Raw genomic sequence first — 16096 nt, 5'->3', positions numbered from 1 at the left:
ATGTGAAGGTCTTATAAACTCTATTGTAGACTTAGATTGGCTTCTATTATATTCATTGATAGGGATCACATATAATATGCTCAGAATGTCAGTTTTTATCTGGTTATCCATTCAGTTGTGGAATCCCTAAATGCACACACAACTCACTTGCAAATTCCTTCTGCTTCTGCACCTGTGCATAAAGCATTACAACTGTCAATTTGATCCAATGAACAAGGCTCTGAATAAGAAAGTACCTTTCCCAGATTTTCTTACTTTAATTCATCCAACATCCTAGTTTGTTTTCAGGAAAAAAAAGGTATTCCCCAAAGTCTTTAGGAAGATTTATTTTTCTATAATAGAGGTCAGGCTGACATTTGTCATACAATGTTTTTCATACATTTATTTAATTCAGATATAAAAAATTCTTAGGCTTTCTTAAAGCTATTCCTTTAAAAACTATACCAAAGATATTCCATTTTGGCTGCTAATAGATAAAACTTCCCTTCACGGTATGCTTCTAATCTAACAAGGTACCAGTGCCTTCTACTTTTATTTTCTTTCCAAATATTTTTGAGAAAGTGCCATAATAGTCTATTTCCCCCCCCAGATAACATTACAGTATATGTTTATATGTGTGTGCACACACATTGGCAGACACATGACACCATCTCTAAAACTACAAGACCATTGTGTATAATAACACTTTATGCTTTAGTACTCTGTGATCTAATATCAGATGTTCAAAATGTAGACATAAGGAAACTGTATACATGTTGCAAAATCCTAAAGCTTTTTGCATTAATGTAGATAGAAGCTCCTCACAGCTGCTGCTCAGCCTAAGGGATACCTTGCTTTGATGAAGTCCAAAGCAAAGTCAGAATAAAACTGTGAATGAAGGAAAACACTCTCTCCTGTGCATCATAGGAATGGAGAAGGATTTTGCCTCAATCAACCAAACTGTTTTGTGCATTGTGCAAAAAGTCTTTTCTTAAATATGAATATTTTTATCTATAAAAGATTTTATCCATGCAAAGCCTTTGTGTTGTTTTATTGCCTCTATCTATAAGAAGCTACGGCCATGAGAAAACAAAAATGAGAGGATGAGCTGAAATCTTAAGCAAAAACCTTGTTTGCCCCGGAAGCGGAGTAAAGACGCTGAGACATATTGTGGATTAAATAAAGGGTCATTTTATTAAATTAACATAAATTTAAATAACGTAACTTTAAATACGTAAATTTAAATTTCAATATTTAAATTCAACATAACTAAGGACCTGCAGAGGCCAAAACTAACGGGGCGGAAATTCCTACCAGAAACCTCCTTGGCAACATTGGGCAAAAACTCCTTGCTGAGTTTTTGGTAGCCACCTTCACCTGGATCCAAGCCACGCTCCTTAGTTGTGTGGGAGGAGCTCACCCTCCAATCCCAGTGGGAAATTGGATCCGGTGATTCCCATGGACATCCTCTCTCCAATCCCCGATGTTTTTCCAACCTCTAGTTCCTGGAGAGAGGCGGTCCATCACCCTTTAAAAGGATGCCCAAAGGAGCATGCGCAGTCGCTTTTAATTGCCCATTTCCGCCTCTAACCTGCCAAACCCCAGTGACCAAAGGGAGGCCTATTCTGACATCTATGTGTGCCGCACCCCCTAACCAATCCATCCATACTGTCAGTGTGGAATAGGCGAAAAAACGTCCGCCTCTAAAGGGGAGGCCACAAAAAAATCCTATTCGGCCCCGAAGTGACCTCCTAAGGACACACTGTTAATAGCAGGTGTTCACTTCCAGGGGCAGCCAAAGCAAGGAGGAGATCCTGATCGGATCGCCCTTAAATAGGGCGATCAAGGACCTCCCCTTGCACCCAAAATGCAGCACGCCTTCCTGGCGCGCTGCCAAAAGCCGAACTTCCGGTTTCGCTGGAAACTGGAAGTTCGGGGCTCCGTAGAGCCGCCAGCAGCAACCCCCTGATCCGGGGGCAATTTTGGCCAGTGGTTTAAGCCGCCGGTTGGGCATTTCCAGGAAAACTGGACACTGTTTTTGGTAATAAGAACCATGTTAGGCAGAATACTTTTTTTGGTAAGGGCATGTAGATCTTGGCAGAGCTCCAACAAACCAATAGGTATAATTATTAGCAGTCCCTAACTGGTTATCTTAGCACGTGTGATCTTTCAACAGGATCCACAAGAGCATCCCAAACCCCTCTCAGATTGGACCTTGAGGAAGTAAACTTAAACAAAATATGAATACTGGAAAATATGTGATTAAGCCTTGCATATATCTAAGGCTATTATTAGGGTAGAAACATTGGATCGTACATAGAGATAAGCCTTTTAGCTCAGCTTCTGTCTTTCAATCTTTTGTTTTGTAAGCATCAGAAAATTTATTTCACAGCACATTATTTCACTTTGTTGGCTAAATGTACATATTTGTGTTCCTCAACTCGTAGATCAACTTTAAATCCTTGAAATAGAATAGAATAGAATTTTATTGGCCATGTGATTGTACACACAAGGAATTTGTCTTGGTGTATATGTTCTCAGTTTACATAAAAGAAAATAAAAGTTCATCAAGAATGTGCCTCAATTTGTGATTGTGATATGACACTCAACTCTTACTACGTCCAAACTTTGGAAAAGAGGCAACTTATACCTAACCCTACTTTGATAATAAGATCTTACTGTAGCTAAAGCTAGGATCAAAGAGCAACTTTAATAATGTGTTTCTGGAGATTACCTTTCACTGAGAAATTGTACCTTACTCCCCCACAAATCTGCTTTTTAAAAATTATTCCAGAATCACTGTGCTATAATCTTAAGCATTTGCTGAAGTTAGAGCCAAAAATGTCAGAATATTGTAGCATTGTATTCATTTTTCTTTTTTTTAATATCTAACCAATCTTCTGCTATAATAGTTATTAGATTATTGACCAAGATACACTATTCCTTACAATATCCAACAGATTTGCACCATGTTGTTTGTTGCCCACCCAAAATACTGCTTTTTAAAGAATCTATTGATTCTTTGTTATACTATATGACTTTTTCAGTTTTCAGCACCAACTCCAATTTATTCCTTCAATGTATTTTTAGATAGAGTTATGTCCATCAACCATGTTTGCCTTGTGCTCTTGCTCAACTTTTCAAAATAGAACCTACAATACATGGGAATTTGTGTGTGTGTGTACAAAAATGATTACTGCCCAATATCTTGTTCTAAATGACATTTGAATTTACAAAGGCAGTTTTTGTTTTTCCTTATTTTATCACCTGAGTCAACTAAAATGTACCTCTCTCTCAAGCAGTAACCTTGACTGTCAACACTTAAGCATATATAAGCTCACTAAAAAGGTAAAAAACAAACACAAAATCTTCCTAGGCAGCAAATAATAAACTCATAGACAAAAAACGGAGCAGCCATAGTACATCTGAATAATATTTAAATCCTCTTAACCTGAAAAGAGCCATCTGTTTAAGAAAGAACATTCAGAATTTTAAATTGTTACTGATGAACAAGATATTGTTTAACATAAGGATGGCAAAACTTCATTTCAAGAGATACTGATATAGATGACCACATGATATTCCATATAATTTGCAGTAGAGATGGATTCCTCCTCAGCTATCTCAGTAAAGGCCAAATTATGAGACAGGGAGAGGCCATAGACAGACAAAATGTATAGCTGGGTCCTTTGGGGTTATGTCTTTGGGAGGATCTTTGGAAGACTTTTTTATCATGACATTGTACAGATCAATGTTTACTTTTTTGTTAATTACAGTACTTTCAGCAAAGTAATTAAATCCCTTTTCTATGGATTTGATGTTTTGGAAATTTCTTTTGCACTACAGATAACTTTAGTTGTGTATTCTTCCTGTCTAGAAAAATCCATTTTTGCATTTTGTAATCATCTTTGTTTTTTCTCCATCCTGAATTTCTTGGACTCCTCTTAGCAAATTGTCAACCTTGTTTGAACTTGTAGGATGACCAGGGTTAGAGCTAAGAAATCCTGGGTAGCAAGGTAAGGAAGTTGGAAAGAAATAACAGAGGAAAGTAATGGCAAACCACTTTCATGCTTCTCCCCACAATCCAACATAGATTTGCATGTGAAATTACTTAAAGGAAAATTTAGCTTTTAAGTAACTTGCCTACTTGATTGTTTACACTAGATTCAAATCACATAAGAGCAAATTAAATTTTTTTAGTCCAGATACAAATCTTAGAGAGAAACAAATGAGAATGTAAAAATGTAGGATTGCTTTTAATCTTGTTTTAATGTGAATATATTTTTATGTCTGTAAGCCTCCCAGAGTTAACTTATGGTAGGATGTGCAGCCAATACATTTTATAAACAAACAAACAAACAAAAACAAACAAACAAACAAATCATTTATTGTTATTTTCCATCCCTGTTCTTTTATCATGCAGATATGGGGATTGGTTCGCTTATTTTCTCCTATGAAATTTTCTCTTGATTACTTATCAAATTAATTGCAAGAAATTCCAGATCTATTTCTACAGATTATTTTTCCTGTCATTTGCATACATTTTATGTCTCCGTCTTTTCACACTAAACAGATTTGTGGATAACATTCCCTAATATTAGGTATTTTGAATACCTCTGCTCAAACTTTTTTTGCCTCCTGTTTTTTTAAAAAAGATTTCACAATAAAGAGAAAATATTTACATTGCTGATATGTTATGGCATAATTGACCTCATGTAGCTTGTAAGTTTGAAATACGTTAATATATTATATTTTTGGTTTGAAACTTTTGGAAAGTTCAAAAGTACAATATCTACATATTGACACTGTTTCAATGCATTCTAGCTATTAGTGAAAAACATTACAGGTGTATAATCTTAATGGGGATTACTTAAATAAAGGCTGATTTTATGAAGAACAAAACAACCACCATACATTGGGACAGCCGCAGAGTTGTAAACACAGCCTCAAAGATTAGAGCAAAAGTTAATACTACTTTCCTTCTGTTTTTTTACAGTGCCCAATACAGCAATACCAAACATATTTAGAAATTCTTTGCAATACATAGCAAATGTGCTTTAGTTTAAATTATATAACTGTGCTATGATTAGGAAGATTTTTTACCTAACCACATATAGCATCAATTAAGCTGTAAAACCAGTGAGGACATTCCCTAGAATCTTAAAATGATTTATCATTGCTAAAGCAATAGAGATTAAAAATAAAAACTAATCAAAACAAACTCTCTGGCTTTCTTCTGCTCCTAAGATGGATCGTCTATTTCCTTGATTCTTTCATATTTAGTTATGTTTTTCATCTTATAACTAGAAACAAATGTTAAACTCAATGCCAGGTCATTTCTGGATCCCATTAAAAAAAAATCCCAATAATTCATATTATATTGAGGACAATTTAGACTTCTACAATATGACTTGTAATACTGGTTCTTTTTTAGGCAATATCTTTGGATTTCAGTAAAAAGAGTGTGATTACAGTATAGAAATAGGTTTATGCAATAGCTTCTGTTATCAGCAGAAGCAGCAAAAATAAAAACAATCAGCAATCATGGACCAGTTGAACAAACTGTGTAAACTGAACTCCAAACAACTTGGCATTAAGTTAGAATTGTAATGAACAATATCCTGCTTGTTTTCATAAAATACAGTCATGGATAGTCTTTGATTTACAACTGTTCATTAAGTGACTGTTCAAAGTTACAATGGCATTGAATAAAATGACTTATGACCATTTTTCACAGTTACAAATTTGTAGCAACCCCCCGGGGCCTGGACACAGATGATTAAAATTCAGATGCTTGGCAACTGAACTGACCCATATTTATGATTGTGGCTAGAGCCGAGGTGGCGTAGTGGGTAGAGTGCTGTACTGCAGGCCACTAAAGCTGACTGCCAGATCTGCAGGTCAGTGGTTCAAATCTAATCACCGGCTCAAGGTTGACTCAACCTTCCATCCTTCTGAGGTGGGTAAAATGAGGTCCCGGATTGTGGGGGCAATATGCTGGCTCTGTTAAAAAGTGCTATTGCTAACATGTTGTAAGCTGCCCTGAGTCTAAGGAGAAGGGCGGCATTAAAAAATCAAATATATATGTCCAGTGGTCTTGTTGTGAGCACCTTTTGCAATCTTTTGATAAGCAAAATCAATGGGGAATCCCAATTCACTTAACAACTGGGTTACTAGCTTAACAACTTCAGTGTTTCACTTAATATCTGTGGCAGGAAATGTCATAAAATGGTGCAAAATACATTTAACCGGTGTTTCGCTTAACAACAGAAATGTTGAACTCAATTATGGTCATATGTTATGGTGGAATGACTATCTGGACCGGGAGTCACTGCTCACAGTCACTCATGCCCTCATCACCTCGAGACTCGACTACTGTAATGCTCTCTACATGGGGCTACCTTCAAAGAGTGTTCGGAAACTTCAGATTGTGCAGAATGCAGCTGCGAGAGTAGTCATGGGCTTCCCCAGGTATGCCCATGTTACTCCAACACTCCGCAGTCTGCATTGGTTGCCCATCAGTTTCCGGTCACAATTCAAAGTGTTGGTTATGACCTATAAAGCCCTTCATGGCATTGGACCAGGATATCTGCGAGACCGCCTTCTGCCACACGAATCCCAGTGACCGGTTAGGTCCCACAGAGTTGGCCTTCTCTGGGTCCCGTCGACTAAACAATGTCGTCTGGAGGGACCCAGGGGAAGAGCCTTCTCTGTGGTGGCTCCGACCCTCTGGAACCAGCTCCCCCCAGAGATTAGGATTGCCCCCACCCTCCTTGCCTTTCGTAAACTCCTTAAAACCCACCTCCGCCATCAGGCATGAGGGAATTGAAACACCTCCCCCTTGCCCATGTAGTTTTTGTGTATGACTCGATTGTGTGTTTATTTTTTTATATATTGGGGTTTCTTTTTTGGACTTTTTAATCTAAAACTGTAATTTAGATTTCTAAATATTAGATTTGTTACTATGTACTGTTTTTTTAACCATTGTTGTGAGCCGCCCCGAGTTTGCGGAGAGGGGCGGCATATAAATCCAATAAATCTAATCTAATCTAATTTTATCTGTATTTAGCAGTACAGATCAGCAAGAAAGCAAGCAAAAACCTTTCTTCTTTACTTAGACTAGAATCTTCCAGAATATCTCAGAAGATGTTTATGTTTATGTTTATTTCGATTTGTATGCCGCCCCTCTCCGCAGACTCGTTACAAAGGAAGGATGTACTTCAAGTATCTAGTTGATACTTTCTTATCTTTTTAATATACAGTGATCCCCCGTTTATTGCGTCCCCAACCATTGCGAACAGGGTACTTCGCTATTTTTCAACCCGGAAGTCAAAAATACCATCTACGCATGCGTGCCCTGCACGCATGCGTAGATGGCAGCGGCTTCCCTGGGTCTTCCCCCTCTTGCTGGCGTCAGCGAGGAGTTTCCCCACCGCCCACGCAAACTCCTCGCTGCCGCTCGCCCGCCCTTCGCCTGCCCACGCCGTTCGCTCCCCCCTCTTGCTGTCGGGAGGGCGAGAAGCCCTCCCCAGCACCCGCTCGCCCGCCCTTCGCCCTGGCGGAGAAATTCCAGCCCCCACCTGGTCCCGCCCGATCCTCCTCCCTGAGGCAGCTCGCCCTCCCATGGCCGCTTCCTCCACCCTCTATTGCAAGCCCTCGCCACCGCAGCCAACGCGCGCTGCGATCTTCAAGCCCGGCTCCTTTCGGCCCAGCATCCCGGGCCAAGCAGCTGCCTTCCGTGACTGAGCCTGGCTGGCCCGGAAGATCGTAGCGCGCGTTGGCTGCACCGGCGGCGACATTGCTGCCGGCTTGGCTTCGCTCGCCGCTGCAGCCAACGCGCGCTACGATCTTCCGGGCCAGCCAGGCTCAGTCACGGAAGGCAGCTTGAAGATCGCAGCGCGCGTTGGCTGCGGTGGCGAGGACTTGCAATAGAGGGTGGAGGAAGCGGCCATGGGAGGGCGAGCTGCCTCAGGGAGGAGGATCGGGCGGGACCAGATCGTAGCGCGCCGGACGGGGGTCTCCCGGGCTGCCCGATGCGACGGCCGCCCAGAGCGCTTGGCCAAGGGGGCTCCACTTCAGGTGCCGGCGGAAAAGCCCGGCAGCCAAGCCGGCGTCTTGCGATCGCCGCCTGCCCGCTTCGCCCGGCTCCTGCGGGTCACTTCGGGGGCTCTTCCTCCCTCGGGGCGCAAATAAAAAACCCCCAGCCCTGGAAGTTCGCCGCGTCTGTCAACGCTTCTCTTCCCCTTCCAAGCGCCCGATCGCAGCCTGGCAAAGCCGGTGCAGACGGGGATAAAAAACACCCCCCCTAAAAAAGCCCGGGGCGCCACGCGCAACCACCTGCCTGCGTTCGCGGGGGGAAGATCCCCGCTCGCCGCCAAGGATGCCGAGGCCGCCCGGGAGAGGTCAAAGCAAGCCGGGCCCGGCGGGCGCCCTGGAGCCGCCGGCAAACAAAGGAATAAAAAAGGAGGAAGCCGAGCGCGGGGAAGAAGCGAAAGCGCCAATTTGCACAACTCGCAAAAGCGCGTGGAAAGATCACAAACACACACACACAAAAGCCGCGCGGGATCTGCACGCGGGGCTGGGAGGGAAAAAAGCGCCTCTTTGCAAAGCAGCAGCCGCCCGATCCGGGGCGCGGGACCCCAGGCTCAGTGACGGAAGGCAGCCGCTTGGGCCGAGAGGAGCCGGCCTTGATCCGCCAACGCGCGCTACGATCTTCCGGGCCAGCCAGGCTCAGCGGATCAAGGCCGGCTCCTCTCGGCCCAAGCGGCTGCCTTGATCCGCTGAGCCTGGCTCGCCCGGAAAATCGTAGCGCGCGTTGGAGACAGGCTTTGAGTTTTGGCTGCGGGGCGAGGGAGTTAGGAAAGTCCTACTTCTCCCCCCGCAGCCAAAACTCAAAGCCTGTCTCCTGCTGCCCGGTTTAGCCAGGACACGAGCGGCGAAATGACTTGGAGGAATGTGAAGCTGAAACCGGCCGGTTTCATCTTCACATTCCTCCAAGTCATTTCGCCGCTCGTGTCCTGGCTAAACCGGGCAGCAGGAGACAGGCGGTGGGCTGGGAGCCGCAGGCGAAAGGAGCTCGGGCATTGTTCTCCGGACCCCGCCCGCAGCCTGGAGAGGGAAAGGGCCGCCGCGGGGCTGAGCGGGCGGGGTCCGGAGAACAATGCCTGGCGCCGCGCTCCGATGCCCGAGCTCCTTTCGCCTGCGGCTCCCAGCAGCACTTTGAATCCAGCAGCTTCTGCTGGATACGGGCGGTGGGTGGGACGAGCAACGCGGAAGCCAGGGGCTGTGGCAGCTCGCCCCCCCATCGCCCGTATCCAGCAGAAGCGGCGGGATTCAAAGGGATTCAAGGCTAACTTCTGCGCTTGGCTTGAGGACTCAGCTCGGAAGCTGCACGGGTGTTTTAAAAGGTCTCCGCCGGCATGGGGGGCTTCCTACCACCTCCCGAACCCCCAACTCGGGTTTGGGGGGGTGCTAAGAAGCCCCCCATGCCAGCGGAGACCTTTTAAAACACCCGTGCAGCTTCCGAGCTGAGTCCTCAATCTTCGGCTCCTCGCTAGCGCTGTGGGAGTAAAAACACCGTCTGCACATGCGCAGACGGTGTTTTTACTTCCGCATCGCTACTTCGCGAAAACCCGCTCGTTGCGGGGGCTCCTGGAACGGAACCCTCGCAACGAGCGGGGGATCACTGTATATATAATTTCTTTTCTGCTGTGATTCTTGCCACAGCAGTTTCAACACTTTTCACACAGGCTGAGAGACTAAGAAGAATAAATAGTAATGTCTGTTAGGAAACTTAGCATCCTCTGGATATTCTGGGCTTCTGTTTCCATCAACCAGATTAGCAAGAGACTACAAGACCAAAATATTTGGAGAGTTCTAGTTGCTGAAGTTGGCTGAAACCTTTATATATTTCATTTCATTGCCCACTATTATTCATGCAGGTTTCTTCTCTAATGAGATAATGTAAATTTCAGGCAATAAGACTGATTGCCTCATTGTTTTAAAGTAAAATAAACAAACAGATAGTATAGGTTTTTTATTTTATTCTTTTTAAAAAACAGTAATATTTTTCAGGAGTAAGTTTTATGTATTTCAAAACTGGTGAATAATCTGTGAGAAATAATTTCATTCTTAATTATATTTATGAGATTTTTGTCATTTCTCCCATTAATCAGAGTGCCAGTATTTTCCCTCAAGGCCAAGGTCAAAAGTTTCCTGCTGTTATTTTATCTAGAAACATACTCGCTAGTTTGCTGTTCCATGGCATGAATATTTATATTGTACAGGTAATATAGTAAATATTAACACCATGAATTATTAAGAATCGAGATAAAATTGCTGAAATTGTTTTTTTGGTGGTAGGATTGCTCTGTATTTTAGCATACTTGGTGGAGGTGTATTAAATTCAGAAAAAAATGCTTCTCCATAATTATTATTGCAGATTTTTGATATTAATGGAAATTTTAGTTAAATAATATAAATGTTTAAAGTACTTTGGAGCACAGTCAATTGTAAAGCAAATCGAAGTGGTTATTTTAATAATATATTATCCAAAGTGACTTTTCTATTTCTAAGGAATGTGACTGACATAGTTATTTTTATACACTAAGCGAATATTTGATTGTCTCTTCAAAGTTATTGGTAAGTTCCTTTGTTTTTCTCTTCTATTGAGATTAGTTTCTAATGCAGAGCAGTGAAAAATACTTATAAGATAATTGCCACTCCATTCTCTGAATGAGATTTTAATACTGTTTTTACATGTATGTGTGTATGTATGTATATGAGTGTGTGTGTGTATACATATGTGTAAAGGCAGAAAATCACTAGAAAATGTTCACATTTGTTGGCTTTTATAATTACAAATTAAATTATATTTTATGTTTCAATATTTTATAAAATAAAACTTTATATTTTATAATTGTTTCAATTATAAAATTAGGTGGGGTAATAAGTACTACTCTCCTATAATGGTATTTAATGTTTCTAAAGCAGTGTTTCCCAACCTTGGCTACTTGAAGGTATTTGGACTTCAACTCCCAGAATTCCCCAGCCAGCATTCGCTGGCTGGGGAATTCTGGGAGTTGAAGTCCAAATATCTTCAAGTGGCCAAGGTTGGGAAACACTGTTCTAAAGGAGGAAACTTTTTGTAAAGTGGTGCTTTAGGCTTTTACCTGTGACACAATTTAAGCAGATTATTTATTGTTGTGAGCCGCCCCGAGTCTACGGAGAGGGGCGGCATACAAATCTAATAAATAAATAAATAGATAGATAGATAGATAGATAGATAGATAGATAGATAGATAGATAAAATTTAGTGAATCAGAGGTTGTTCAGCTATTCTCTGCCTGAACAGCTGAGAAATTCCTTTCCTTTATGGGTTATAAAAAATATGAATCTTTGTTATGAAGCATGTTGCATGTTTTCCTTGATTCAGATCTGTTCCATCTCAGTATCCAATCAAAAGAACCTCATAAAGGAGTTATAAAATCTAGACAACAACTACAAAACCAAAATATCAATATTGATTGGTGGTCCTATGCTCAAATTTTGATGAAATGGAATAAAGACAAAAAGAAAGAAGGAATCCAAGAAAAAGATAGTATAATTAATAAAATATTATTAGGATATGAAAAAAATTTTATAACCAAAATGTACAATTATATAATGGGGTATACTGTGGAAACTGAAATAGTAAAAGATAATATGATTACTTGGGCCAAAATATATAGGTCATAACATCTATATAGAACGATGGGAACAAATGTGAAAAAACCTGAAAGTTACTAAATCAATACCATACAAAGAAAATCTACAAAAAATGTTCTACAGATGGCACTTACCCCCAACTAGATTGGCTAAGATCTACCCCAACCTAAAACCAAACTGTTGGAGATGCAACAGCATAACTGGAACCTTCTATCACCTATGGTGGACATGCCCATGCATAAAAAAACTATGGAAAAAAATTCAAATATGGATACAACAAATCACAGCAATTTCATTAAAACTTAGACCAGAAATATTCCTCCTGGGCATAATGGATTTGGAAAATAAAAAAGAAGACCTATACCTAATACAGCATATAATTACAGCTACAAGAATCACAATAGCACAAAATTGGAAAAAAGACAATACACCAAGTGAAAGAGAAATTATTAAAAAAAATTATGATTGTGCAGAAATGGATAGGCTCACCCAAAAACTTAAAAATAAAGAAGATTCGAGATTCTATAAGAATTGGAAAAATTTTTACGACTGGGTAAAAATAAAAAAACAAATGGAGAAAGAAAAGAAAGACAAGGAAACAACATAAATTGTAGATCAAAAATACATTAACGGATAGTGGAGAAACCTTTATAGTGACATAACATAAAACTCTGAACGGTTTTATCGGATCATTATGAACACCTTGATCAACCCAATATGACTTTATCTCAAGTGTAATCTAGAAATGTATTGATAAAAATAAAACAACAACAGAAAAACAAAAAACAACAAAACCGCGGCACCCATATGCCGCCCAATTAGTAATTTAAAGCTTTCAGAACTGTTACAGTTCACTGGGGGGGGGGAGGGGGGGGGAAGGAAGAGTCAGAAGACTTAAATGATAACGAATTTTCCATAATTGGTTCTGGGTTTGATATGTATACTGACTGGATAAAGTTTAATTGAACAGAATAATCATATTACATTTGCAAGTATATGTTATCACAATGATGGCAATTAAGATATATTTACTCTTCCTCCCTTTGTACATACTTTTTTTCTGTAAACTAATAAAAATTATTATTATTATTTTAAAAAAGAACCTCATAAAACAAGCCAAACTCACAGGACTTATTCACTTGAAGGAAAAAGAGTGCTACAGAAGTTAAAGTAACATCCACTTGGAGGTTATTTTAGAGGTAATGAATCCAGAAGAATAATAGCCAAAGGAAATATGAGTGACACGTTGGAACAGTGTTCCAATATCTAAGGGGCTGCCACAAAGAAGAGGTCACCCTAATCTCCAAAGCACCTGAAGGCAGGACACAAGGCAATGGATGCAGACTGATCAAGAAAAGATCCAACCTATAAAATAATTAATCAGTGGAACAACTTGCCACCTGAAGTTGAGTTTGCTCCAGTACAACCATCTGAAATGGTAAAAGGTTTCCTGCCAAAGCAAGGGGTTGGACTAGAAGACCTCCACGGTCCTTTCCAACTCTGTTATTCTCTTATTGTGACTACAGCAGGAAAGGGGAAGCATTTTGAATTAGGGGGTGGGGGGGTGGGGTGTACTTTGGATTTTAAATTTTTTAAAAATCAGTTTGGGAAATAAAAAGGTCCTGCAGTCTGTTTTCAAACAATAGCAAGTATGGGAGACATGATTAATTTTAGAGGAAATAAGAACAGTGCTGGCAGAGATGGGGAATCCCAGGCAAAATATGAGATTTTTCAGCAATCTGAATTTTACCTAGCAAAGTTCAGTGGTCTTTATAGAGAAATGCTGGCTTACATTGTCTGCTGAGGTTGTACAAGTTTCACCTTTGCTCTTTTGCAATAAGACAGCATGATTGCTTCAGAATGGAGTGCGGTGATTCTTAAGAGGGCACTGGCTTTGTTCTGATCTGAAGCACTAACATATAATTGGTGACAATCAGCTGGGGGAGAGAGTTCTGAAATAGTATGTGTGGGATATTAAGAAACCCACAAACCTCAAGGAATTCAAGCTTGAAATGTAAGCATGAGAATAGGCACGAGTGGAATGACTAAATATCAACAGATTTTTTTTTCTCCTTGCAGATATTAAACCAAAAGAATATGTTAATAGTTTCTGAGGGTGTGATAATATTAATATCTGCTTTTAATGCTTTGAATATAGTGGGATTCTAGGTCAGGAGGCTGCAATTTTCTGGTGTGCTATAGAGAGCCAATTTGATGTAGTGTTTAAGGCGCTGGTCTAGAAGCCAAAATGTAGGTGAGTTTTAGGCCTCCCTTAAGTAGAAAAGCCAGCAGGTTGACCTTGGGCCAGTTATTCTTTCTTAGACTACTCTACTGTTTATTGTTCAGAAATTAGGAGGCTGGGTTGCATTTATCAGCTTAAATTGACGTAACACAGAGACACACAGACACACAGACACACAGACACAGAGAGAGAGAGAGAGAGAGAGAGAGAGAGAGAGAGAGAGAGAGAGAGAGAGAGAGAGAGAGAGAGAGAGAACTTCCTGACGGTGAGGGCGATGAACCAATGGAATGGCCTGCCAGCAGAGGTTGTGAACGCCCAAATTCTCAACATATTCAAGAGGAGATTGGACTGCCATCTGATTGGGGTGCTGTAGGATTCCTGCTTGAGCAGGGGGTTGGATTAGATGACCTGCAAGGTCCCTTTCAACTGTAACAACACACATGTATTTAGACTGATACTACTACTAATAATAGCAAGAACTATTAGCATCTATTCCCAAGGACCATGCTGGAATTCTTAGGAAGTATAATTTAGTAATTGCTGGAAAAAACCATATTCATCACTTCTAACTCATGTTAGATGATTGACTCATTAAGCACTCACAAGTACAACTTTTTTTTAAAAAAATTGAAGCTGCAGTTCTACACGTTGTTACAAGTAAGTCTTTCCAGATATTTTGAATTTCATTTTCCTCAACTAGCAGGGACAATGATTTTGGGCAGCTATAATCCAAAATATTATATTAAATATAAATAGACGTATGCAAGAATAAGCTCCAGTGAACTTAAAGTAGCTTCTTTAGTGTAAGCCTAAATAGGATCTATCTTTTTTTAAAAAAACCACCACACTAACAAATTCATGACCCATTGGTTCATCCTTTCAGAGATATTTCCTTATCTTAACAGAAAAACATAAACACACCATAGGTGGGCAATAAAGCAGCGGGAGCGAGAATGACTTCTGACTTCTGTTGGCTTCCCCATTGACATTGCTTGTAGGAAGCTGGCAAGAAGTGTTGGAAATCACTATCACGTGGCCATGGTTGATTGTGGCAGTGTTGCGGTAGCTACACATTTGTGTTTACAGCTGTTCTGAATATCTTTCATATTTTAATTCCACTGGAGTAATGGTTCTTGGATTTTGGATACATTAAGTTAGCCAGTTTGAAGTTACCTTGCTTCAAAAATTGGTACTTTATGATGTACAATTTAATCTAATTGACATTACAAACAGACAAATGAAAACGAGAATTTTAGTAGTATGTAGAACAGCAGCCTCCAATATGTTAGGCATCAGGGACAATTTCCAGGGAGATAGATTTTTCCGTGGACCCAAGGGGATCTGGTTTCATGTGCTGCTGGTATCCTGTGGATGGGGCCTATCTTGTTTGCAAGGCCCAGTTTCTGGCATGCCGTGGACTAACACCAGTGCATGGACTAGAGGTTGGAGACCCCTGATATAGAAGATTCAATTATATGATTCAGGAATGTCAGGAACTGGAAAAATAATCTGCATTTTGGGGATAGTAAGACCTACAGCATACTTCCCAGTGGAAGCTGTTAGTTTCCAAGTAAGGTAAAATTAAGCAATATTTTTAAGAGGGGATATGTTGCATTAAGTTTGTGCATTTCAGTGTGATGTTAGCTTTGATTTAACGCATCTGTTTGAAGCAAAGCACTTAACCGGAATGGCACTCAGGATCCAAGTGAAAGATCAGAGCATCCCATGCTGTTCAGGCTGGGTGACAGAATGGGTTTCTATGCAGCCCTCCCCCTTTTTTTCCTGTAGAAAAGCAGGTGGTCAAACCAAATCTCTTGCATCATTTACAAGCACTGAAATAGAACAATTTGAATTTCTGAAGCGCCTCTTCAAATGAGATTGCAGCCAATTCTCGCATATTTCAATTAGAGAAAGAAACAGCTTATAAAAGCACAAAAGTGAACGAGATTGAAAAACCTGGACCTACCCATTTTCTACCTGCTTCCCACCCCTATGCATTTTGTAATAGATTTATATTCAGAATGCATTTCAAAAATTTGTTAAATATTTGAATATGCTGTATCTAGTTTCCAAAGAAGTGCCACAGCTTTCCTCAATTTTTTCTTTAAGATATCATCAATCAATAACCATTAATTATTCTGGAATAATTTTGTACAAGTAATGCAGAGG

Source organism: Erythrolamprus reginae, chromosome 3 (genome assembly GCF_031021105.1).
Source record: "Erythrolamprus reginae isolate rEryReg1 chromosome 3, rEryReg1.hap1, whole genome shotgun sequence".
Lineage (NCBI taxonomy): Eukaryota > Metazoa > Chordata > Lepidosauria > Squamata > Dipsadidae > Erythrolamprus > Erythrolamprus reginae.
Note: the sequence above shows the minus strand (reverse complement) of the source record.